Here is a 24,227-nt window from a genome sequence, read left to right as displayed (position 1 = left end):
CCTACCAACCAGTAAGAATTCCGGCTCTCACAGACCTGTTAGTTTTTCTTTAAGAAGCCCTCCTGTTCTCCACTCATTACCTGTATTAACTGCACCTGTTTGAACTCGTTACCTGTATAAAAGACACCTGTCCACACACTCAATCAAACAGACTCCAACCTCTCCACAATGGCCAAGACCAGAGAGCTGTGTAAGGACATCAGGGATAAAATTGTAGACCTGCACAAGGCTGGGATAGGCTACAGGACAATAGGCAAGCAGCTTGGTGAGAAGGCAACAACTGTTGGCGCAATTATTAGAAAATGGAAGAAGTTCAAGATGACGGTCAATCACCCTCGGTCTGGGGCTCCATGCAAGATCTCACCTCGTGGGGCATCAATTATCATGAGGAAGGTGAGGGATCAGCCCAGAACTACACGGCAGGATCTGGTCAATGACCTGAAGAGAGCTGGGATCACAGTCTCAAAGAAAACCATTAGTAAGACACAACGCCGTCATGGATTAAAATCCTGCAGCGCACGCAAGGTCCCCCTGCTCAAGCCAGCACATGTCCAGGCCCGTCTGAAGTTTGCCAATGACCATCTGGATGATCCAGAGGAGGAATGGGAGAAGGTCATGTGGTCTGATGAGACAAAAATAGAGCTTTTTGGTCTAAACTCCACTCGCCGTGTTTGGAGGAAGAAGAAGGATGAGTACAACCCCAAGAACACCATCCCAACCGTGAAGCATGGAGGTGGAAACATCAGTCTTTGGGGATGCTTTTCTGCAAAGGGGACAGGACGACTGCACCATATTGGGGGGAGGATGGATGGGTTCATGTATCGCGAGATCTTGGCCAACAACCTCCTTCCCTCAGTAAGAGCATTGAAGATGTGTCGTGGCTGGGTCTTCCAGCATGACAATGACCCGAAACACACAGCCAGGCAACTAAGGAGTGGCTCCGTAAGAAGCATCTCAAGGTCCTGGTGTGGCCTAGCCAGTCTCCAGACCTGAACCCAATCGAAAATCTTTGGAGGGAGCTGAAAGTCCGTATTGCCCAGCGACAGCTGGGAGAAGGTCTGTATGGAGGAGTGGGCCAAAATCCCTGCTGCAGTGTGTGCAAACCTGGTCAAGACCTACAGGAAACGTATGATCTCTGTAATTGCAAACAAAGGTTTCTGTACCAAATATTAAGTTCTGCTTTTCTGATGTATCAAATACTTATGTCATGCAATAAAATGCAAATTAATTACTTAAAAATCATACAAAGACCTCTACATGCTTTGTAAGTAGGAAAACCTGCAAAATCGACAGTGTATCAAATACTTGTTCTCCCCACTGTATAGTGCACTACGTTTGACCAGGGCCCATAGGGTGTATACAGTATATGAACATAGTTTACTATGTAGGGAATAGGGTGCCATTGGAGACGGGCCCCATGTAACAGAAGCCTCTGGAGGTCGTTTCAGGGAAGAAGAAAATCGCACAGAGGGTCAACAAGCTGCCTCTGTCCTCTGGCAGAAATCAGAATGTCAATCTCTGCTCCGCTGCACATCAGAGGAAGGATCACGCGCACACCATCAGAGACAGAGGGAGAATCTCAATTTAATTTTCTTGATTCCTCACGTCCCCTTGTCCTCTCTCCTTGCACCTTCCTCAAAATGCACTGAAGGAGTAGATCACGGGAAGTACCTTGGAACCTTCTCTAATGCGCTTTGAGAAGGAGGCGAGGAGAGGACGCAAGGAATCAAGGAAATAAAATCGAGATTCACACAGAGAAAAAATGTAAGATGTTCATGTAAGAGGTACATGAGGTGACGACTGTTATGGGAGGATGGACAGGGATGTTTGTTCTTATTTTCAAATGAGAGTTGGAGTGTCCTTGAATGAATGTATGAATTGGACTGTTCATCTATGGTTGTTTTAGGAGTAAAGTGGGTTTAAAATCACAGTGCTGTGTTAGTGAACTTATGGCACCACCAACGATGGTAAAAGGCAGATTCATAGGCTGTTCCACAATCAGAATCTCCGGTACAGAGTCAGTCTGAGCCACAGGGTTTTGCAGGTCAGAAGTCCTATCTGTGTCCGGGATGATATCTCAATGTTCACGCTGGCTGTGATGAGTAGCTTTGCTCCTCAAAGGCAGCCCCTATGTTCTTTAGACAGATGTGTGAACACCATATATGGAGGTCCGTTAGAGGGAGAGGAGTGTGGCCCGCGGCCAAGCTTGGCATTTCATCATCCACGGTGAAATCAAAGTTTGATATTTCAAACTTTTGTGTGGAAGTAGTACAGAGGACAGTTAAAGGTTTTTAATCGTTTTCTTACCTAGGGAGAATCAGTCCACCGTTTTCTTACCTAGGGAGAATCAATCCACCGTTTTATTACCTAAGGAGAATACATTCTCAGTTTTCTTACCCATGGAGAATCAATCCACCGTTTTCTTACCTAGGGAGAATCAATCCACCGTTTTATTACCTAGGGAGTATCAATCCACTGTTTTATTACCTAGGGAGAATACATTCTCAGTTTTCTTCCCTAGGGAGAATCAATCCACCATTTTCTTACCTAGGGAGAATCAATCCACCATTTGGATATCCTAGTTTGTCATGTTGGCACATTGCTAATGTTAGCATCCAATTGGTTTTCATTATTTCACTATGCTTCTCCAGAAACATCATTAAATTGCTGACACATAAAGATTTTGGAACAGAACTGTTTCTAACTATTTTAAGTCCAGAGTTTTCATATTCACATAGATACATTCCATGGTGCTTGAAGTGGAGGCAGGGATTTTAACCGGCCCAGCATGCATTTGTAGGTTACTTGTGTGCTGCTGTAGCCCTTTGCTTTAGCTACTGTCATGGAGTTCGCTAAATATTTTCATAAAGAAACTGATAAAACACACAGGTGCTAAATCAAGGTGACTTACTAAGATGAGGAGGAACAAGAGCAAGAGAGTTAGTGTGGTGATGTAGTGTCCACAACTAAAGAATCATTGTGGAATCTGAAAAGACACGTATCCCAAAAACATGATGGTGTACTACACAACACTAAGCAATACATTAATTGCACTATAACGGTGACAAACGGTGCCCACAAACTGTTAGGGCCTACATAAAGCTGTCCCAACAGCAGAGTCCCAACAGCAGTCCCAACATCTTACCACTGCTACACCTGACTTTCAGCTGAGCTTTGTCTGGCAGCGAAACAGTTAATTCAGCGTAATTTACTGCCTTTTAAAAAGGAGATGGGCTTTCTAGTATATCTGTAAAACAAATCCATACTGCAATAAATTAACTGATTTAATACAATAACGATAAATATAATCATACATTTACAACAATGTGAACCACTGTTTTTTTTACTACCCTTTAAACTACCACTACTAGTTTGATTGTTAATGGGACAATTGATGGCTACATCAATCACCCATTTTAGCAATCTTATTTCATTTCAAACTTCACATTTCTCTAGTATAGGCTACTTATCGTAATGAATGATATCAGCAAAATGCCCATGATAAGTGGTCATTATAGTCGGTGTCAATAATTTTCAGTTTATCGTCCCAGCTCTAATCTCTATGTTCACACGTGATTTTCTGGAGGGCCGATTTTCACGATCTTTCCCGGCCTTCTTATGGTCAGATTTGGAAAATAGAATTCCATGTGGGGTGGACATCTATGATTTATGCACATCTATATAATCTAATGTTCTGGGTGGATGTGGTAGCAGGATATTGAAGTCCTCAGCATCTGATTGAGTATGGTAAATAAATACTAATAGATGGGGTTATGCCATATGTAATGGGATCCGTAGAGGGTGAACTATTTTTGGCAATATCCTTTAAGGTCCGTCCTTTCCTTATTCATTGGATATCTGTCCCCTGAGTGTGGCTAGCCTTCTCTTGGATCCCCAAGTCTAAGTGAGAATAGAGTGTGGATTCGTCCCAAATGGGCCCTGGCCAAAAGTAGTGCACTATATAGGGAATAGGGCGCGATTTGGGATGCAGCCTGTGTTGTGTCGGCAAGACTAAATACATGTTGTTCTCTAATTCTCAACAAAACGTTTCAGATGGACTACAAATTTATTAGTTGGATGGTTCTCCCATCGATCGGGTTCCCGCCTATAAATATCTGGGCATTTGAATTGACAACGATTTAATGTTTAAAAAGCTAGTTAAAAAGCTAAGATTTGAAGTGGGCTTCTTTTTTAGAAATATATATTGCCTCTCCCTATATAACAGGAAGCAGATTGTACAGTCAACTTTCCTGACAGTTCTTGACTATGGTGACACCATTTAAACCTTTGGATGCCGTCTACCATAGAGCCCTTCGCTTTATCACAGGTGACAGTTTTAATACTCACAGCTGCATCCTGTATCAAAAGGTTGGCTGGTCCTCATTAAAGTCCCGTTAGTTGGCTGGTCCTCATTAAAGTCTGACTTTGTTGTTAAAGTATAAAAACATGAGATACCAAACCCATTCACAGGGTTGGTTAACTCTTGAGTTTCCTCAGGTCTCCACCGAACTAGGTAAATCTATTTTTTTATCACTTACAAAATTCATTACATTTGGATTCCCTGGTGCCACTAGGGCAGTTTAAAACCCTGATGAGAAATGAGTTCACCGAGGTGTACAATTGTTTTGATTGATTGACATTAATAACTTTTGGCTGTGATGTTTGTGATGTTCTAATGTAATGTACCTGTTATTGCATCTTGTTTCTTGTTTCTTGTAGTTTTATATTTTATTTTATGTCCTCAGGGAATCGTTGAAAATGAAACTCGATTGGGCTCCCCTGAATAATAAAATAAGTTAATAACATGGGGAAAAATAGATAGATAAACGTGTAAAAAGAAAGAAAGAGCTGTTTATGGGAACAGCCAAGCAGACATGCAGGAGCCGACATGGACATGGGGAGGGGGTTACCACTAATCCTCTCTCTTTAATACTGTTCAGGATAACTTTCATGAAATGTAAAACTTGTAGTGTATTTGAGGTTTAAAAAGGCATCTGAAGTCTGTAATTTCCACTTTGAAATTACAGACTTGATTTTCCCTTAGGAAACATGTATCAACCCCTTCAAAGATTAATTATATTCCACATAATAATTCACATTACCTGTTGATGGAAGGATTATTTTCCTGCTGTAGCAAACTGGCTCAAATTAAGATTCTACATCTGTAGCACCTGTCGAAATGGAACACAATGGAAATGGAACACAACAACAATAAAACACTCCACCTCTGTCTATGGGGTCTCGAGGCACTAATACAGCGCAATAAACATTTATTGGCAAGCTCAAGGGGACACGCGTTGTTGGCCCCTTAGGCATTAGAGCGTGCCACCTTTACTGTAAATTACAAGCTTGATTCCTTCAACCCCATTGATACCACTGTCTACCCTTCACGCTTTATATTGACTTTATATTAGAATCAGAAGACAGAGAAACAGGAGGTGGCTGGGTGATTGACAGGTTAGGATCATCAGTGGGTCAACCTCTAAATTGCTGAAGGGAGGAGACACACAATTGTTTTGGCGCAGAAAGAGACATGGGTCAAATGAAGAAGCACTTTGGAGAGCAACAATAAAAAAAAATATTGTATTTGTCAAATGCGCCGAATACATCAGGTGTAGACCTTACAGTGAAATGCTTACTTACAAGCCCTTAACCAACAATGCAGTTTAAAAACAAAAAACAAAGACAACAAAAAAAAAAGAATACAGAAAAATAACAAATAGTTAAAAAGCAACAATAAAATAACAGTAATGGCTGCCACATTGTAAATGGGCCTTACACCAAGTTTCTTAAACCGCCAAGACGGTCGGTCACACCCCCCTGGGCGGGTGCCAGATTTTTGGAGCCAGCCCCCCTGGCATGTACTGCCACTGAGTTAGGCCACTGCTCTGAGTCTAGCACTGAGTGACCTTTCTCCTCTGCCCGCCCCTCTGAATAGGTTCTCAGGGGGCAGTGTTTTTGTGGAGCACTATCGAGCGAAGTCGGAACGATAAAGTAGCATTCAGAAAATACAAGCAGCAGGGGAAATCTCTGGGCTTGAGAGAGGTTCTCTCACTCTGTGGGCCCAAGTGGTACATTTGCTTGATCATTTTGAGAGATTTCTGAGAGAAATGTACTTGAAATGTTTTTGTGTGTGAAGCCAGCACAACACGCACTTTCATTGAGGATGCTTTCTGACCTTTGGACTTCGACTGAAAAGCAGACGCCTACCTCATGTCCTGTTAGTTTGCAAGGCAGCTGACCACACACATATAAAGCTTGTCCTTGCAAAAAGACGCATGCCCTTCAACAGTCTTTGGGGTAGGAGGGCAGGGGACTGGAGAAGGAGAACAACAGACATGCATATTAGAAAACTGACAAATAATACTTGATTGATTGAACATACAGTTTAAAAAGTAAAAATAAATCCCACAGGATAACACATGAAAACTTTAATGTGGTTATTTCCAATGTGGTGAAGCTTAACAACAGCAAATCTCATTGGTCTGTACCACCATCTTCCTTAAAGCAAAAATCATGGGCCTGGAGAAATGAAACCATTCTCAAATTCATAGACAGAGCTATGGATGCAAGGACTGACCATCCATGACATCACAATGATAGTTTTAACCATGTTTTGTGGCTATATAGTGTTTGATGACATTTACTTTGTTTACAAACATTGAAGTACAACATGCTTATATTTTGGATTCTGATAGGATATGACAGTTAAACTCAGCTCACGAGCCATTTAGAAGTTATATTCTTCAACAATCAATGCCTACATATCATTAATTTATGAGTTCCAAAAATGAATGTAGCAACTGCTGATTGCCCCTTTAAGCGTTCCTTTTCTTGACAAATTCTGACTTGAAATCAGCACCACCGCCCCTCTCCCGGTAGCAGAATGACTAGAAAGCATCATTATTCCCAACAGATAACACACTCATTGATTTGATGCACTTCCACAGGAGTTGAGGTGAATGAGGAAACCAGATAGATGGGTTCAGAACAGTACTGTCAGGCACTGCGGTCTAGGGCCATTTTAACAGCCTGATTCCAATGTTGCTCGAGCCGTGAGAGATTGACCCTCTCGGCTACACCTGACATTAGCGAAGCGTGACATTTCCATTCATTCCAAGCCCTGGTGGACAAAATATATTTGACAGTGTGTGAGAGGATTTATCTAACCAGATGCGTGCCAGCTACTAATGCTTCTTGGCATATGCTGCTTCTTAAGACCGCGTCCCAAATGGCATAGGGATCTGGTCAAAAGTAGTGCACTACATAGGGAATAGGGTGCCATTTGGGATGCGGTCACTGGCTCTCCTCAGAGTAATTATGAAAAGGAAGTGTTTTTAAATAGACACGAGGCTGAACCACAGGGCTTTTTAATCTTCTACCTCCCTCTTGCAGGTGAGCCATGATGATGCACATACTTTGTCCTTTAACCCTTCAAGCCTGTTTTGGCTGGGAGTGAGACGGGACTATCTGGGAAAGGTATGATAAGGAATCTAAAGTGAATTTGAGACGTCCACAGTACACCCCCACAAATATGGCAGAGCGCAATGAAATAAACGTTTCAAGAAGGGCACATTTTATAATGATATTTACCAAAGTGTCTCTTGTACCAACTCATCACTGATGTAAGCCTATTCCAGCCATTTTGGACTTTAGTGTCTCCAGTTTACCCTGTTCCCCCGGTAACCCGGTCTTTGGTTGCCGTGGTGATCCATCAGATCAGACCGCCCCTGCCAGAGGTAGCTCCTTTTTTTGGATCCTTCTTCAGGAACTGGGTGAACTCTCTCTCTCTCTCTCTCTCTCTCTCTCTCTCTCTCTCTCTCTCTCTCTCTCTCTCTCTCTCTCTCTCTCTCTCTCTCTCTCGCTGTCTCTGTCTCTCTCTTTCTCTCTCTCTCTCTCTCTCTCTCTCTCTCTCTCTCTCGCGCTGTCTCTCTCTCTCTCTCTCTCTCTCTCTCTCTCTCTCTCTCTCTCTGTCTCTGTCTCTGTCTCTCTCTCTCTCTCTCTCTCTCTCTCTCTCTCTCTCTCTCTCTCTCTCTCTCTCTCTCTCTCTCTCTCTCTCTCTCTCTCTCTCGCTGAGATCAAACTTTTGAGCTTTCTCTAGTGAAAGACCACTGGAAGTCCTGCTGTAGTAAGCTGAATGTGTCAGTCAGACTTTAGTTGAAGGACACAAAATGATATTTTTCCCTTCGGCCACCCAGAAATCTACGTTTGTCTACTGTAGTCAGCTAGCCTCTGCCGAAAGGACGTTAACAAGGCGACACTCCATCTTAACTCCTCCTCCACATTTACTGGATTGGTTGAACAGTGCAGAAGAGAACCTCCCCAGACAGTTTATTTTCTTCTTGTCAAGACCAGTATGTAGGGGATCTAGTTAAAGTTTTGTTTTTTTATGCCTGCTACGTTAGGTTAGTAATCAACAAACAGCACCGAAGACATCACAGGCATCAAATGTAATCTGTCATAAAGATAGAATTTCAAAGACCGCTGTCTATTTAACCTCACTACTTTTTCCACGGCCGTCTTTCTGCAATTCATTTATTTCTGATTTCAAGCAATACTGTGTTTCCACTCAAAATAGCATTGCTTTACATTACCAGTTTATGGAGTAAAAAAACATGGTAACACTTGACCTTAATCTGCCCCTATACCTGTATGTTACTACACAGTAATAACTGTAGTAACATTGTATTAACATGTAGTTGCATAGTAACCACTTAGTAATTACAAGTGTCACCAAATACATTCTGCTACATGTTCTCCTTGTGTCTGACAGCTCTACTGTCCTACCAACGACAGTGTCAGGTCTAAACGTTGAGGTGTCTAGCTACATTCACAGCACTCTCAGGATGTAAATATATCCTTTTCACCCTAGCACCTTCATATCCCCTCCCTCCTCAGACAATTATGCTATTCACTCCATTCACAGCCAAATGCACTGCCTGAACCGTGAATTTCTCTTGTTCCATTAAACTGCGTCCCAAATGGCACCCTATTTCCTATATAGTGCACTACTTTTGACCAGGGCCCTATGGGGCACTATATAAGGAAAGGGTGCCATTTGGGACGCAACCTAGAAGTCCCTTTAGCACAGTCCTGGAGTGAATCTTGTTAGAGGGTCTCTCACTGAGCTCTAGGTCCACTCCATCTGAGTGGCTATCAACACCAATGAGACTTCGACAGGGAAGTGGAGGGGCCCCATCTGTATTCCTGTCATCTGTATTCCAAATGGCACCCTATCCCTTATATAGTGCACTACCTTTGACCAGGGCCCATAGGGTTCACTATATAGGGAATAGGGTGCCATTTGGGACACAGCACTTGTTCTCCCTCCTCTCCTGGCACTCCAGATCAGATCACTACAGCAGCTTCCTCCTTGCGCTGTCTAGCGACTATCTTGCTATCTCACTGTCTTGTGTCATCTGCCTGCTTCTCATTAGTGATTTGTAATGAGAGTGTGCTGCTCTAAGAGGCACTGACTCCGGTCTCTGTCTCCTTTCCCTTTTAATAAACAGACCATTGTTCTGTTACTGACTGGACAGTTTTAGAGTGAGTGATATACCACAGGAGATCTGTGGCACTGGAGAAGCCCTGCACTGACACCATCTGTGCCACGCTTGGCCTAGCCTAGCGAGCTAAAGATGACATGAGCCACCAACGTCATTCCGCACTCCTTAGCCACAGGAGCCAGCCAGACAGAGAGACAGACAGAGAGAGAGAGAGAGAGAGAGAGAGAGAGAGGGAGACAGATGGACAGAGAGAGAGGGACAGACAGACAGACAGACAGACAGACAGACAGACAGACAGACAGACAGACAGAGACAGACAGCCAGTCAGAGAGAGAGACAGACAGACAGAACGTTACAGCAGCACACCTCAGATTCCTGACATTCCTGAGAGAGAAAAGAGAAAATAAATAAATTAGCGATCAGCTCATAGTAAATGTTAAGAGACGATGTCACTAGCCATCAGGAAAAAGCCTTGTTGTCTCCTCAGCTCTGGCCTAATCGCTCGCGTCAGTTCTGAGGCTCCCTCGGCTGAGCTTGTCAGAGTCGCTGCCTTGATCTGTCCCACGATGCATTGTTTGTTCGTGGCCGTCGTCATGCCGCTGCCCTGATGTCTGTGAAGAAACCAGGCGAGGCAGGCTGAGTGGATCTAATGGAGCCGCTGAGAGACAGTGGGGAAATAAGTATGAAGTGGTCAGTCCATAGCACGCAAAGAACTGGAGCAATAATGTGGGCCATTTGGTTCTTTACAGTAGGGTTTCCCAACCTTTTCCCCCCAGGGACCCCTATTTCACATATCTCACATTTGATACATTTCATGCCACCTCTCAAATCAAGTAAGGCCCAACGACCCCCCCCGGGAAAATGTGAAGGGTTGAGAACCACTGCCGTTGAGAGACTGAGAGTCCACTATCTCCATCCTGTTGCATAATGCACTCCAGTCATTCATTTGGTCTCTCTCTTAACAGTGACCACACCTCTGAGGTGGTAGAACAGAATAGCACCTAAGCATTACAGATCCTCTGTCTACAAACCCCACTGTACAACTAACACCTTCTCATTTTGGGTATACGTGATATCACTACACTCTATAAAGTATGGAATATACCTGACCCATGCCATCTAAACAGTTCCATTGGCACGACAGTATTCTTAGTAATCCTCTCTTTACCACACTGTTCAATTCCGTTTTGTTTTCTGGATGCATTCCAATGTCACTGTACTGTTGTTGATAGAACAGACCTGACCTGTGTAATGTAAACCTCTGAGCCCACGGCTGAGGAGACATAATATGTGGGCCTCTTTATGGACCCTGACGTATAAAATCACTCAGGAGAAACCAGTGACTGTGACATCCCCGGGCATTGTTAGCACGTGTGTGTGTGAGGTGGTGGTGATGGTGGTGTGGTGGACAGGGGTGAAAGGTAACGTCTCCTGCCCAGCAACGGTAGTGGTATTCTGGGACATCCCTGCCATGGCCCTCAGGGCCTCACTCCCACACACCCAGGATGCAAAGTGTTTGGACTGTGGGTTCCAACCCACCCTAATGCCCATGGACAGCCAGCGTGGGCCGTCACACAGAGGGCAAGTCTGCACCCTAAATGGCACCCTATTCCCTATATTGTGCACTACTTCCTTATATAGTGCACTACATAGAGATCTGGTCAAAAGTAGTGCACTATGTAGGGAATAGGGTGTCATTTGGGACGTAACTCAACTGTAGTGTCAGTGGACATGGGCCAGCTCATAAAGAGGAGTCAGGTGTTACAGGAGTATAAAGGTGTTTGCATACATAGGTTCAGTTTGCTCCTAGCAGAACTTTGCTAGGTGAAGTGAACGTCTGTGCTCGCATACTCCCTTAAAAGACTTTCGCTTGAAAAATGAGAAAAAAGCATCAATATTACTGTTTGTCCCTCTTTAGACGCCCTAGCCAGTACACTTTCTCAAAATAGTCCAAATTAATCTAAGATAACTCAAGAAATCTGTAATTAATTTAGACGTTTTTGCCGAGGAGGTCTTAGCCAAGCAATTTTACATCTAACTACAAACACTTCATTGAAGAATCCCTACTGTTCACCAATCACAGACGAAGGGGCGTAGACTTCGGCTACTGAACTTCGACGAGCCTCAAGAAAAAAAATGGTGTGCTCGACCAGCCGAAAAAACCCATGCCGAACGCTGCCGAACACCAAAACGAAGAAAAACGTCATAAAAACATGTCATAATATACAGTGCATTCAGGAAGTATTCAGACCCCTTAACTTTTTCCACATTTTGTTACGTTACAGCCTTATTCAAAAATTGATTAAATCAATTATAATCCTCATCAATCTATACACATTATCCCATAATGACAAAGCGAAAACGTTTTTTTTTGGTATTTTAGCAAATGTTACTTTCCGAATGCACTGTATGCGTGAACTGTTTTTGACTGGGAAGCATACAGTAAGCTTTACAGGCCGCAGCTTGACGTTGTGTGATCCCTGTTCATCTGTATCTGCCGCAATGCCTGGTCCGTGTAAAGAAGTGATTCAGGATGAATCTGTGGTGGTAGGTAAGGCACTTGACTTATTCATTTTTCTTTTAGCTCCAGTGGAGCAAAGAGCCTCAAGCAAGGAATACTGTAGTAGTGTTTGCATGGGTCTGCCTACATTTACCCAAATAGGGACTCTTTCGTTGCACCTTCTTTCCCTATAAAAGCTATTTTAATATGATATAATGAAATTCATATGATCATGCGAACGGTATACAGCTCTGCAGGTGATAGAAGTGTGGCCCCACCTGAATTCATGTAAATGTGCTCAGTCATGTGAATTAAAATACTCTCAATTAGCATAGATATGACCCTGTTAATCTGCGAAAACGGGCTCTTTGGTGTCGGGCCATTGGCTCGGCCGCCTTGTCTCAGCTGTCAATCACACTGACTGATATACCTCGTTACCATGGTAATAGTGATGTCAGTGATGTTTGATAGAGAGAAAAAAACCTTTGAATTGGTAGTCCTTTTGAAGGAATCTCCTTCACTATCTAACTAGGCCCGCAAGATAACTCATGTCAAATATACTGTGTCCCTAAAATGTATATAGGTTCAGAACTTTTGTGAAACAGCACAGTTGCAAAATATATAGCAAATAAAAAATCAAAACTGGATGGTCTTCAGAGATAGATGGGAGGGGTTGAGGGTATCTGAAGGATGGGACTGAAAACAAACAAAAGATAACTATTGTCAAATATACTGTGTCTGTAAAACGTATATAGCATGTATAAGCTGGAAGTAGAAGCCTAAGTGTTGTTGTCCATTAGTTTCCTCCAATTAGGAGAGGGTTGGTAGGGTTAGGGAAAAATAATAATGGAAAATATATTTAAAAATATATTTTATATATAAATATTTACAAAATATATGGGGGATTGGAAATGATGCAGACCATTACGTTGATGGAAGCCACAATCTATGTGTAATATTAAAGCTGATCTACCCCCTAAAAAGTATAATGCAAAAATAATAATACAAAATAAATAAACAAAAAACAGGTCCTTGGTGAAGTTTCACCTAGGTACAGATAAAGGATAGGCTTTCCCTCCCCTTTTGGCCCTGATCAAAAGTAGTGCACTAGATAGGGAAGATACTCACTCACTCACTCACTCACTCACTCACTTTTTGTTCTCTCTCTCTCTCTCTCTCTCTCTCTCTCTCCGTCTCTCCGTCTCTCCGTCTGTCTGTCTGTCTGTCTCTTTCTCTCTCTCTGTCTCTCTGTATCTCTCTCTCTCTCTCTCTCTCTCTCTCTCTCTCTCTCTCTCTCTCTCTCTCTCTCTCTCTCTCTCTCTCTCTCTCTCTCTCTCTCTCTCTCTCTCTCTCTCTCTGTCTCTCTGTCTGTCTCTCTCTCTCTGTCTGTCTCTCTCTGTGTCTCTCTCTGTATCTCTCTCTCTCTGTCTCTCTCTCTCTCTGTGTCTCTCTCTATCTGTCTCTGTCTGTCTCTCTCTGAAGGTAGCATGTGTTCTCTCTCGTTCAGAACCTCAGATTGGTTAGGATATTCTTGGCCAGTACTTGGAGAGACTAAATGAAAGAGAGAGAGCTATTTAATTCCCTGGCAGTCTGTGATGTGTATGTTTCACAAGAAGTCTCTGAGAAGACTTGGCTTATAAGGTCAAAAATCCAGAAACTCAGTATTTATAGCCTTGCCCCTTATAGAGTTAAAGACAATAATGGACAAATCCAAGGACTGGATTCTTTCCGAGAAGGCCAGAATTCCTTTTGTAAGTTATCATGGGTAAAACAACTCTACGAGCAGATGTTTTCAGATGCGGTTTCGCAGTGTGACTGTGAATACACCCCCTCATCCCCAATTCCTCTTCCCCCCTTAATTCTCTCAATTCCCTCATCCCCCCCATTCCTCACCCCTTCCCCCCCGCCTACATATTATCCGAGGCTGTAGCTAGGACTGTGGCTGTATAGTGTCCCCCTGCCTACATAGTGTCATCAGGGAGGTTTCAACCTGTCAGGATAGGAATGGAAGGCCTCTGGCCCCACGAGAAACATTAGTGCCCAAGCAAAGGCCACATTTTATAGTCCTCTCTCCTAACCCCTCCAAATAGAGGTGATTATGGCCTGTGGCGTCCAATGACACGGTGAACTACCACGGAGGCATTGTTTCACACTTAACCCAGTGCTCTCATAATAGGGTGATTCTCATGAAACCAGTTTTAAACATGTCTGTAGCAAATTGTGTTAGATGCATCTGCAAAAATCAACTATCATTCTGAGGACTAAGATGTCTTGTTTTAAATACATGTAACATTTCCGCCGGTATTTTGTACATTCTCACACCAAATTGTCATTACCGAAATGCATCCGTATTAAATTCTCAGATATTTTATAAAATTTTACTTTAGAAAAACTGAACTTATTTGAATGAAACACAAAATATGTTGCTGTAGTTTGTCCATATATCATAAAAATAGTATAGTGGTTGAAGTTTACATTAAACTATAATATTTATTACGTACAAACACAGTGTATGTTGACATGTCTCATTACCGTAACACTTTCTATTAACAAGTTCTTGTAAAAACTCCAATCAGTTTTTAAATAACGTTTTATTCACCAATGATGCATCATCTAGAGGAGTAGTAGAAGTTAAGTTAATTTATTCGCTTAAATTCCTTCAGAATGAAGTTCTTATTCTCAAACACTCCCTTTACACCACTTGGCCTTCTCATTACCGAAATGGCTAAAAAGCTCAAATTGGGAAAAGGTATAATTTAATTATATTAGAATTTTATAATTTCATTTTAAATATTTTTAGTTTCAGTGTTATGTTTAAATCAGGCCTTTTCATTAGGGGAGCAATGTAAAAACAAATATTAAGAAATTGATTTGTTTGTTACTTTTTTGGACTGTTACGGTAATGAGAATTTTGTGGCAATTGTGGTAAAATGCATAATATCTGATGAAAAAACAATAATCATTATGAAATAGCTAAGTACAGATCATAATCTCAGTGATCTAAGAGGAAATGTTGTACAAAATGACACTTGAGAATTTTTATGTCAAATGTCAGTTCCGTGAGAATGACCCAATAGCAACGCCGCACCGTGTGTCACTGTGACAAGGCTGAAACAGCCCCGGCGTGTCACCCACCGGCCAGCGCATCTTATCCAACTCCAACCAGGAGTAATAGAATTTCTCATTGTTATATCCTGGCATTGGTAGTGCCACAGCCCCAGCCTCATCCCCGGGAGACGTGTGAGCAAGAGACCATTGTTGACACGTCGTTGACTAATGTATTCTTAACAGTATTATAGCCTTGGTTTGTATATCATTGAGAGAGGAGGGATTAGGCCTGCACTAAAGGGTTTGTGCTAAATGACGACTTCAAGGAATTCAAGGGAACTTTCTCCGAAATGCCTTCTCCCTCAACGCGTTTTAATGGCAAACGGTGCCAACCTGCACAGGAAACAGTTCTCAGAAAGGGGGATGCTTCTGTTCAATAGTTAATGGTTTCATTCTGGGAATCCTTGTCTGCCGGCCAACTTCTATATGTTCCCTTTGGCTTGGCACCGGCTTCAGTCGGCACTGTTTTATAGCAGTGTTTTCTTTTATTAACAAGGGAAGCCAAATCAATAGCCATTAAACCAGAGGGAAAATGTTTAAGTGCTAGGGAAAATGTTAACACAATGACTCAAAGACGCTCGGTGTGTGCTTTTCGGTCTAATCAAACACAACCCTGAACAGAGGCCAAGTCTCTGTAAGTGCTGAGGATAAAGCAGGGACATGACATGTAGCTATTACCTCTTAAACATGTATGGATGCATTGTCTCTCTGTAAATGAGGGAGAAGGGGGATGAGCTGTCACCCAGAATAAACCACAAGACCAAGATGATTACCCATCAATGGGATCACTTTTTATTTGAGACAGATACTGTCAGCTGCACTCAGCCCCGTAATGATAAAGCAATGTATTCCACAGTGAGAGGATGGGAGAGGAGCGAGTCAGGAAAGTTGGACGCGTTCCTAGTTTTTCTGGATGACCCGTGTGTGTGTGTGTTTGTGTGTGCTGTTTCTCAAAGCTCCTCAGTCTCACCTACTTGTGCAGTCAGGCCCATCCCAGGGCATGTGATGAGAATGGAGCACCCTCTCACTTGTGGGAACTTGAGGTGATCTGTCAGGAACAGGTAGAACACATACACACACGTGCACGTGCACACGCACACACACACACACACACACACACACACACACACACACACACACACACACACACACACACACACACACACACACACACACACACACACACACACACACACAGAGAGAGAGAGAGAGAGACACACACAGACAGACACAGAGGGGAGCAATAGGAACCATGGCCATGTTCCTATCCCAGCATTTCCCAAACTAGGGGTTGCGATCTCATGTGGTGTTGCCTGGTTTGAAAATGGGTTGGCAAGAGAAACTGAAATACATTTTTTTTAAATGCGCTAGGTCAGTAACCTTCTGTAGCCGCTAGATGTGGTTGTAATAAACAGAGCAGTTTCTGTTTTCTTCCTACAAACGCGGCTCTATCTTTTGAATGGTTTAAGCTACAAAATATGTTGACCCCATCACTGAAAGATAAGACTCCCAGGAACATGTATGTGCCCACAAGCCGCGTAAGACGTGTAATTATGTTATTTTCTACACAGAAGATCATCCAAAACTATTACCTGATGATCTTCTGAACTTCCCAATACCTTTCTGATGCATTCCACTCACTTCAAACCATACTTCCTTCAGATTTAAATACTGTCAAAAACACTTTCAGTCTGATTTCGAATAGACTGTCATAGCCTCAATATTTTTTTTAATGCTGGGTTTTTTTTAAACCAAAAAAGTTTGGGAACCACTATCCTATCCTCTATGTGACTTTGACTGTCCCACATTTGACAATGATCTACATTTTCATATAATTTAATACATTTTACATCACTGTAAAATGTAGCTTGATTCTAAAGGCAGCTTTGTGATATTCTAAAGAGGTTTTGCTCTGATGGTTTTGAAGCATTGAGAGTGATCACAGCTGGTATGCTGTATGACATAAATCATTTCCTAATGGATACTAATAAAGTCATCATCATCATCATCATCATCATCATCATCTTCATCTTCATCTTCACCATCATCACCAACAGCACCCCCCCGACCCTTAGTACCCCCAGGCCTCCACCCCACCCCATCCCTTCTCTGACCCTTAGTACCCCACCCCTCCACCCCACCCCTCCACCCCACCCCTCCTCTGACCCTTAGTACCCCACCCCTCCTCTGACCCTTAGTACCCCACCCCTCCACCCCACCCCTTCTCTGACCCTTAGTACCCCTCCCCTCCACCCCCCCCCTCCTCTGACCCTTAGTACCCCACCCCTCCACCCCACCCCTTCTCTGACCCTTAGTACCCCACCCCTCCACCCCACCCCTTCTCTGATCCTTAGTACCCCACCCCTCCTCTGACCCTTAGTACCCCACCCCTCCACCCCATCCCTTCTCTGACCCTTAGTACCCCACCCCTCCACCCCACCCCTCCTCTGACCCTTAGTACCCCACCCCTCCTCTGACCCTTAGTACCCCACCCCTCCACCCCACCCCTTCTCTGACCCTTAGTACCCCACCCCTCCACCCCACCCCTTCTCTGATCCTTAGTACCCCACCCCTCCTCTGACCCTTAGTACCCCACCCCCTCCAACCCACCCCTCCTCTGACCCTTAGTACCCCACCATACTCCTCTGACCCTTAGTACCCCACCCCTCCACCCCACCCCTTCTCTGACCCTTAGTACCCCACCCCTCCTCTGACCCTTAGTACCCCACCCCTCCACCCCACCCCTTCTCTGACCCTTAGTACCCCACCCCTCCTCTGACCCTTAGTACCCCACCCCTTCTCTGATCCTTAGTACCCCACCCCTCCTCTGACCCTTAGTACCCCACCCCTCCACCCCACCCCTCCTCTGAATCTCCTCTGGACTTCTTCCTCCCCTTTATAAAAGTGTGAACAGTCCAATCCATGTGCATCTCCCAACCCACTTCCCTCTCCCCCCATATCCCCTACCCCACCCATGTAATCCCCCCTGTAGCGCTATCCGCCCCCCTTTCCCAGTGCTGTAAGACGAGATGTGTGGCAAACAAGTTTCGCTGCAAGTCTGGCTAGCACTGATCCCCTGGCACGCCTCCTGTTCTCCTCTCCTCCTCTCCCCCCTCTGAAGAAAAAGTGTTTCACCCTGTTTTTATGAGACAGCATGCATCTCTCTTCCTCTCACTTTCTGTCTGTACCACAAGAAACCCAGGGAAGGCGTATGGTGGGCTGTATCATCCAATTCTCACAGCATGGCTGTATTTATTTATAGACTTCTTCAGTTGTTGGGTCCTGGGCCAACCAACACCTTTCAATGGGTTTATTTTCTTCTCACACAGAGGGAGTATGGAGGTGGTTTGTTATTTCAAGCGTCAATATTTTTTAGATGTGAAGTGAAATCTCAGTGTGAAGGTGGAAAATGGCAAGCCTGACAGGTCAGATATTGACCATTTGTCACCGGCCAGCAGCAGTAAGTGAAGCTTTAAAAACAGAAATAGCCCTGTTTGACTGCCAAGTAATCTCCAGCCAATCTACTGGAAGAGAGGGCCCAGGGTGGTGCTGTCGGGGTCACCAGGCAGCTCCAGGCTCTCAATCTCTTACAGGGTCTCCTTCATCCAACACCTGTCACAGGCTGCCCTAAGCCCTGCCTGCACACAAACCCATAAATATCCCACCCTTCCACATGGCTTGCTTTCACATCATGGAATTTCATAGTGGATAGCTCCTTTTTAGCTTTTCTCCTCAGAATTCCACACCATCCTCTCTACGGAAGTGATATTCAATTGGGTGTCTAGTATACCTCTAATGACATTTCTTGCGTTATTGTTGTGAAGCAATTCAGTCACCAGGGAGCTTGGAGCCGGTTCCTTGGGGTCAAATATGTAACCCCAGCAACAATGACTCCACTAATTTAAAACTCCACATCACTGAACTTGTCACTTCATAACAATATCACCCATTGTCCACCTGCCAGTGGTAAAAGCACTTTAGCCTCCCTGAAGGGTTAGAAATCGTAGCGATTGTTAGTTTTTTCCGACTGCTTACACACAAAATCTTTTCATGTCACACGATTTTTGAAACCTCTCACTCAAAGTGCAAAACTACACACCAAATCTCCAAAACCATAAGCTATTTCTCAGCCTTTGACTCAGTTGTCAATTGCATAAAACACTTTTTTCAAAACACTACACACAATTCTCTACCTAAAACACAAAAATCTAACAGGAAGTGACTTGCTTTCCTTTTCCAAACACAACCAATCAAAATGCTACACTTATTCACCAGGTCACACACACACTCCTCACATGTGCAAACACTAATTGCTTAACTGATCACTAACCAATCACTGCTTTACTGTAGTATAGGCCTATAAATAGGTCAAAGGTCAGATTACCTGTTTTGAACAATGGATGCCAACAATGGACAGAGAGCAAGAGGAGTAGGAGGGAGAGGCAGGGGACAACAACGAGGTCAAATTCAAAGACGAATAGTTGGAAGAGGAGGAGGAGGAGTAGGAGGAGGAGGAGGAGTAGGAGGAAGAGGAAGAGGAAGAGGAAGAGGAAGAAGAGGACGAGGGCAAAGGAGAGAAGGAAGGAGAGCCATCTCTGATGAGATTAGGGCATGATGTATGTGGTGTTGTTGCCTGGGATGGCCAGGAGCGCTAGGGCGTAGCACCCATTTCTCCAACGGAGAAGCCACATTGGTCATCACTCATCGCCGGTTGGCGACGGGGTGTGACTGATGGTTGCCGTGGCGATTTAAGAGATGGCTTTTATTCGGGCCTGGCGAGACTGAGGGGATCATTCCTCCCTCCCTCCCTCCCTCCCTCCCTCCCTCCCTCTCTTCTGCTCTTTCTTTCTTCTGTCTCTGTCTGACATGGAGAAACAATGACCTTGAAGCAGCTGGGAATTACAGGAATCATCCACGTCGAGGCTTTGGGGAAGAGGGGCGAAGGAACTCGAGGAGTGTTTCAAGGGATTAATTTCACTGGTTTGTTCGAAGGACCCATCCAGGATCCTCTCATTAGGGATTTGGGGAAGAGAGAGTGAGCAAGTTTGCGCTTTGGTTACGCAAGGTGATACCCACCAGCAGCCAAGTGCAAGGGCACCAAGCAGGCTACAGCACAGGCAGGAGGCAGGGTACTGGTAATGCCAGAGACATTGAGTCTTTTGGTTGTCCATGCTGCTTCTGTCCACACACACACACACACACACACACACACACACACACACATACACACACACACACACACACACACTCACACAAAACGGTTCACTTACACACAACAACAACTCACTGCACTGCTATTTTATTTCTTATCTGAACTGTAGCCGTCCGCATCCCGATAGCAATCCCTTTAATGTTTACATCAATCTCCAGGGCTGTGCTCTGCATGCACGCAGCCTCGCCGTGATGCTTATCATAGTTGAATAGGGATAATCAACGTTGATTCCACTTCATAAAAAAAAAAAAATATCAATGTGATGACGTTGAATTTTTTTGTTGTTGACTTGGTGATTATTACATGTTTTTCATTTGTTGAATTCATGTTAGTTGACAACTCAACCAAATATAAATTAAATTAAATAGACATCTGTAGGGCTCACTACAGACCCTGGTTCGATCCCAGGCTGTGTCGCAGCCGGCCGCGACCGGGAGACCCATGAGCGTCGTCCGGCTTAGGCGAGGGTTTGGCTGGCCGGGATGTCCCATCGCGCTCTAGTGAATCCTTGTGGTGGGCCGGGTGCATGCACGCTGACTTCAGTCACCAGCTGTACGGTGTTTCCTCTGACATATTGGTGCTTCCGGGTTAAGCGAGTAGTGTGTCAAGAAGCAGTGTGGCTTGGCAGGGTCATGTTTTTCGGAGGATTCTTGACTTTTGCCTCTCCCGAGTCCGTACGGGAGTTGCAGCGATGGGACAAGACTGTAACTACCAATTGGATATCATGAAAAAGGGATAAAAAGTACAAAAATAAATCGACATCTGTGCCCAGTGGGATGTCTGTTGTGTTGACACCTGTAAAAAGGTAAACTGCCCCTTAGAACCAACTTCTCTGGTTTTAAACTGTAGTGTCAAAATTTACTACAATGTGTAAATAGGATAATTTTGGTCATAAAGTCAGTCTTGTCTAAAGCTACGTTTTATTAGTGAGTTCATCACGATTTACTGGAGGGTTGGGTATGGATTAGGATGCCCTCTTGTCCACTAACAAGACAGAAGCAGCTGTGCTGATTGCACTCTATCAGCTGCGCATGCTCTATCCAATCATAGCAGTCAGAACCTCCAGACAGTGAGACAGACCTGCCCAAACACTTGCTGATGTGTTTGACAGTGTCAATCACTCCAGTCTGCCACTGGGCAAAATTAGAATTGAGACGATCAGAGCGCACATCTGTCTGGCAGTGTTTCACAAGGTGCTCACAAACATCTTGTGTCGCCCCGCGACCTGTTTTGTAACATGATTCCCAATGAAACAATGCCAGACAGATGCACATTCTGGTAATAGATAGTGAGAAAGTTGTATAAAACTAAACGGCACCGAAGCACACACGTCGCCACTCGCCAGTGACTTGATAAGCTGATTGTGGCCTGGCTGTAGATGTGTTATTGTTCTCAGAAATCAGTCCTGAGCGCGCAGCCAGACTTTCCCGACTCGATAGACTGTATGCAGTGCACTGTCTACTTTTTCATGCAAATGTTTTTACATGAGAAATGCTGCACCAAACACCTTAGCTAAGTGTAAAACTGCGCCATTAAGACCTCCTCGGCAGAAACGTCTAAATTAATGACTGATTTCTTGATTTATCTTAGATTAATTCGGACTATTTTAATTAAGTGACTATTTTGAGGAAGTGGCTATGTTGTTGCTACGGTGACTCAGGAGGGACAAACAACATTCCCTGCCAGGGTACAATATGCGACCATAACACACCCACATCAAACCACACCCCCAAGACAACTTTTGTTTGGCTTCAGTCATGGCCACTAGCATTTCTTAATGAGCAATATTCGAAAAGAGGTCAAATCAAGAAGTGCAGTCGCCCTAAATAATAATTTTAAAGAGGTGAGTTACGCCCATCCCTCATCTCCCTGGCTGCACTCTCATGGTCCTGCCAATGAGAGAGCACGGTTGACTTCTGGACCATTCTCATTGTGTAGTCTGACTAAGCCTTCCAAAGCATTCTATTTCAGGATCTCTCCTCCAATTGGTCTCTACTTCAGGACCTCTCCTCCAATTGGTCTCTACTTCAGGACCTCTCCTCCGATTGGTCTCCACATGGTCCCGTTTAGTTATGCATCCACCCCTCCCACCCCTCCCACTCCTCCACCCCTCCCACCACTCCCACTCCTCCCCCCTCCCAACCCTCCCACTCCTCCACCCCTCCCACTCCTCTACCCCTCCCATCCCTCCCATCCCTCCCACTCCTCCACTCCTCCCCCCTCCCACACACACACACACACTACTGGTAATTGGTGCCGTGAGGCTCCATAGTTCTTTGTGTACTGTACTGTTCTACCCTGCTCTCCATGAGCTCCCTGGCTCCCTATAGACTAATTGGGCTAACTGGATGTGAAATGCCTAGATAGCTTCCCCCTAACGCTAAGAGTTGATATGTATCCACTAGGGAATGCCTGCCTCTCTGCCTGCCTCTGAGCAAGGTAAAGCAGGCATATGCGTGCGGCCGTGCGCTGTCTGCCAGTGCATGCCTGCGTGAGATGCACTTGCTAGCGAGCCGAGCGAATGGTGCTCCAAAATGTCATTTTGTGCATCTCAGGTTGCATGGCAGCCTGCACAGAAGTCAGGCAAGCACTCTTATTTAAATGCACCACATACAAGTTAGTGTATCATTAGGACTACTAATCTGGATGCACTGTATTTGAAATGTCCTTATGTATGACTAGATGATGTACTTGAAGCGTTCCCGGTAGATTGAATTTGCGTTGTAGTTCAAGATTTAGCACTTTGAGGATACATGTCACAGCACTTTTTTCAGTCATTCACAACTATCCAGTATACTTTCCAGTACGAGACACTATTTCCCTAGAACCTTATATACAGTGACAGTGACTGGGATCTTCATGAATCCTTCTTAATCATTATTTATTTTTTCCTGCAATTGAGTGATTTGACTGAATGGATGTGGATGCTGAGTGTTTTCATTTTAACTCCATGATTTAAGGAGGAGGGTGGGGAGATGGATTGTTGGGCTGGTTACTGGTTGTCTAGGTCGTACATCATCCCTCTCCATTAGGGTTTTCCAGACTGGGTGTTCAATTAACAAAATTCCCATTTGGAATTCCACAGTCCAGAGCTATGATAGATACTGAGATATACTGCATGTATTGCATGCATTTCAGTTCAATCAATACAGGAAATGAACTGAAATTGAAAACCAAAGAGGAAAATTAGAATTATAATATCAGTTTACTTCATGAATATGCAGTTTGGTAAATGTCACCTTGTGTAATGAATTGCAAGGACTGTGTCACCTGCAGCCTTAATGTTAGGAAATCATTTGACCCTCAAAGATATGGACAACTGGCACCTCCTACCTGGACTGACTCTAAATGAGTCTAATACAGATGGATGTCTAAGCACCATTTATAGAGACATGGCTCATTTCAGTGTTATTAACCTTTTACACACAGCCTTAGCAACACAGAGTAAACTGACATTTTCTGAGGGATTTAGGCAACACTTTTTACCTGTGCACTAATCAGTGCTGATCTGGGATCAGACTGTAAGCACGAGTGATATTAATAATTCAGCAGACACACCATAAATAGATTTAATAGCGATAAACACCAGTTTGCTGTCGCTCTGATCACTTTGATCTTGTTTAAAGAATACATGTCGTCTAAAGCTTGTGGAGCAGTGTCATAAATTCAGACTGAAATCAAACAGTGCTAGAATGGAGAACTAAGGACAGGTGACAATGCATCAGTCATAGAATGATACTAATAATATCCACACAGAATGCTCAGTAAATTGATTGATAGGGGTTAGTTGGTTCATTGGTTGGTTGATTTAATTGATTCATTGGTTGGTTGATTAATTGATTAATTGATTAATTGGTTGGTTGATTTATTCATTGGTCGATTTATTTATTCATTGGTTGAT

At 43.9% G+C, this 24,227-nt stretch overlaps 1 protein-coding gene across 3 annotated transcripts in view; it reads left to right on the top strand.

Annotated features, from left to right (window-relative positions):
* The window catches only part of LOC121550186 (potassium voltage-gated channel subfamily C member 2-like), a 69,178-nt gene that overhangs the window by 18,653 nt on the left and 26,298 nt on the right, over nucleotides 1-24,227 (top strand). The window lies entirely within an intron of this gene.

This window comes from Coregonus clupeaformis, unplaced genomic scaffold (assembly GCF_020615455.1).
Source record: "Coregonus clupeaformis isolate EN_2021a unplaced genomic scaffold, ASM2061545v1 scaf0126, whole genome shotgun sequence".
Taxonomy (NCBI): Eukaryota; Metazoa; Chordata; class Actinopteri; order Salmoniformes; family Salmonidae; genus Coregonus; species Coregonus clupeaformis.
Note: the sequence above shows the minus strand (reverse complement) of the source record. Positions and strands in the feature narration are given on the sequence as shown.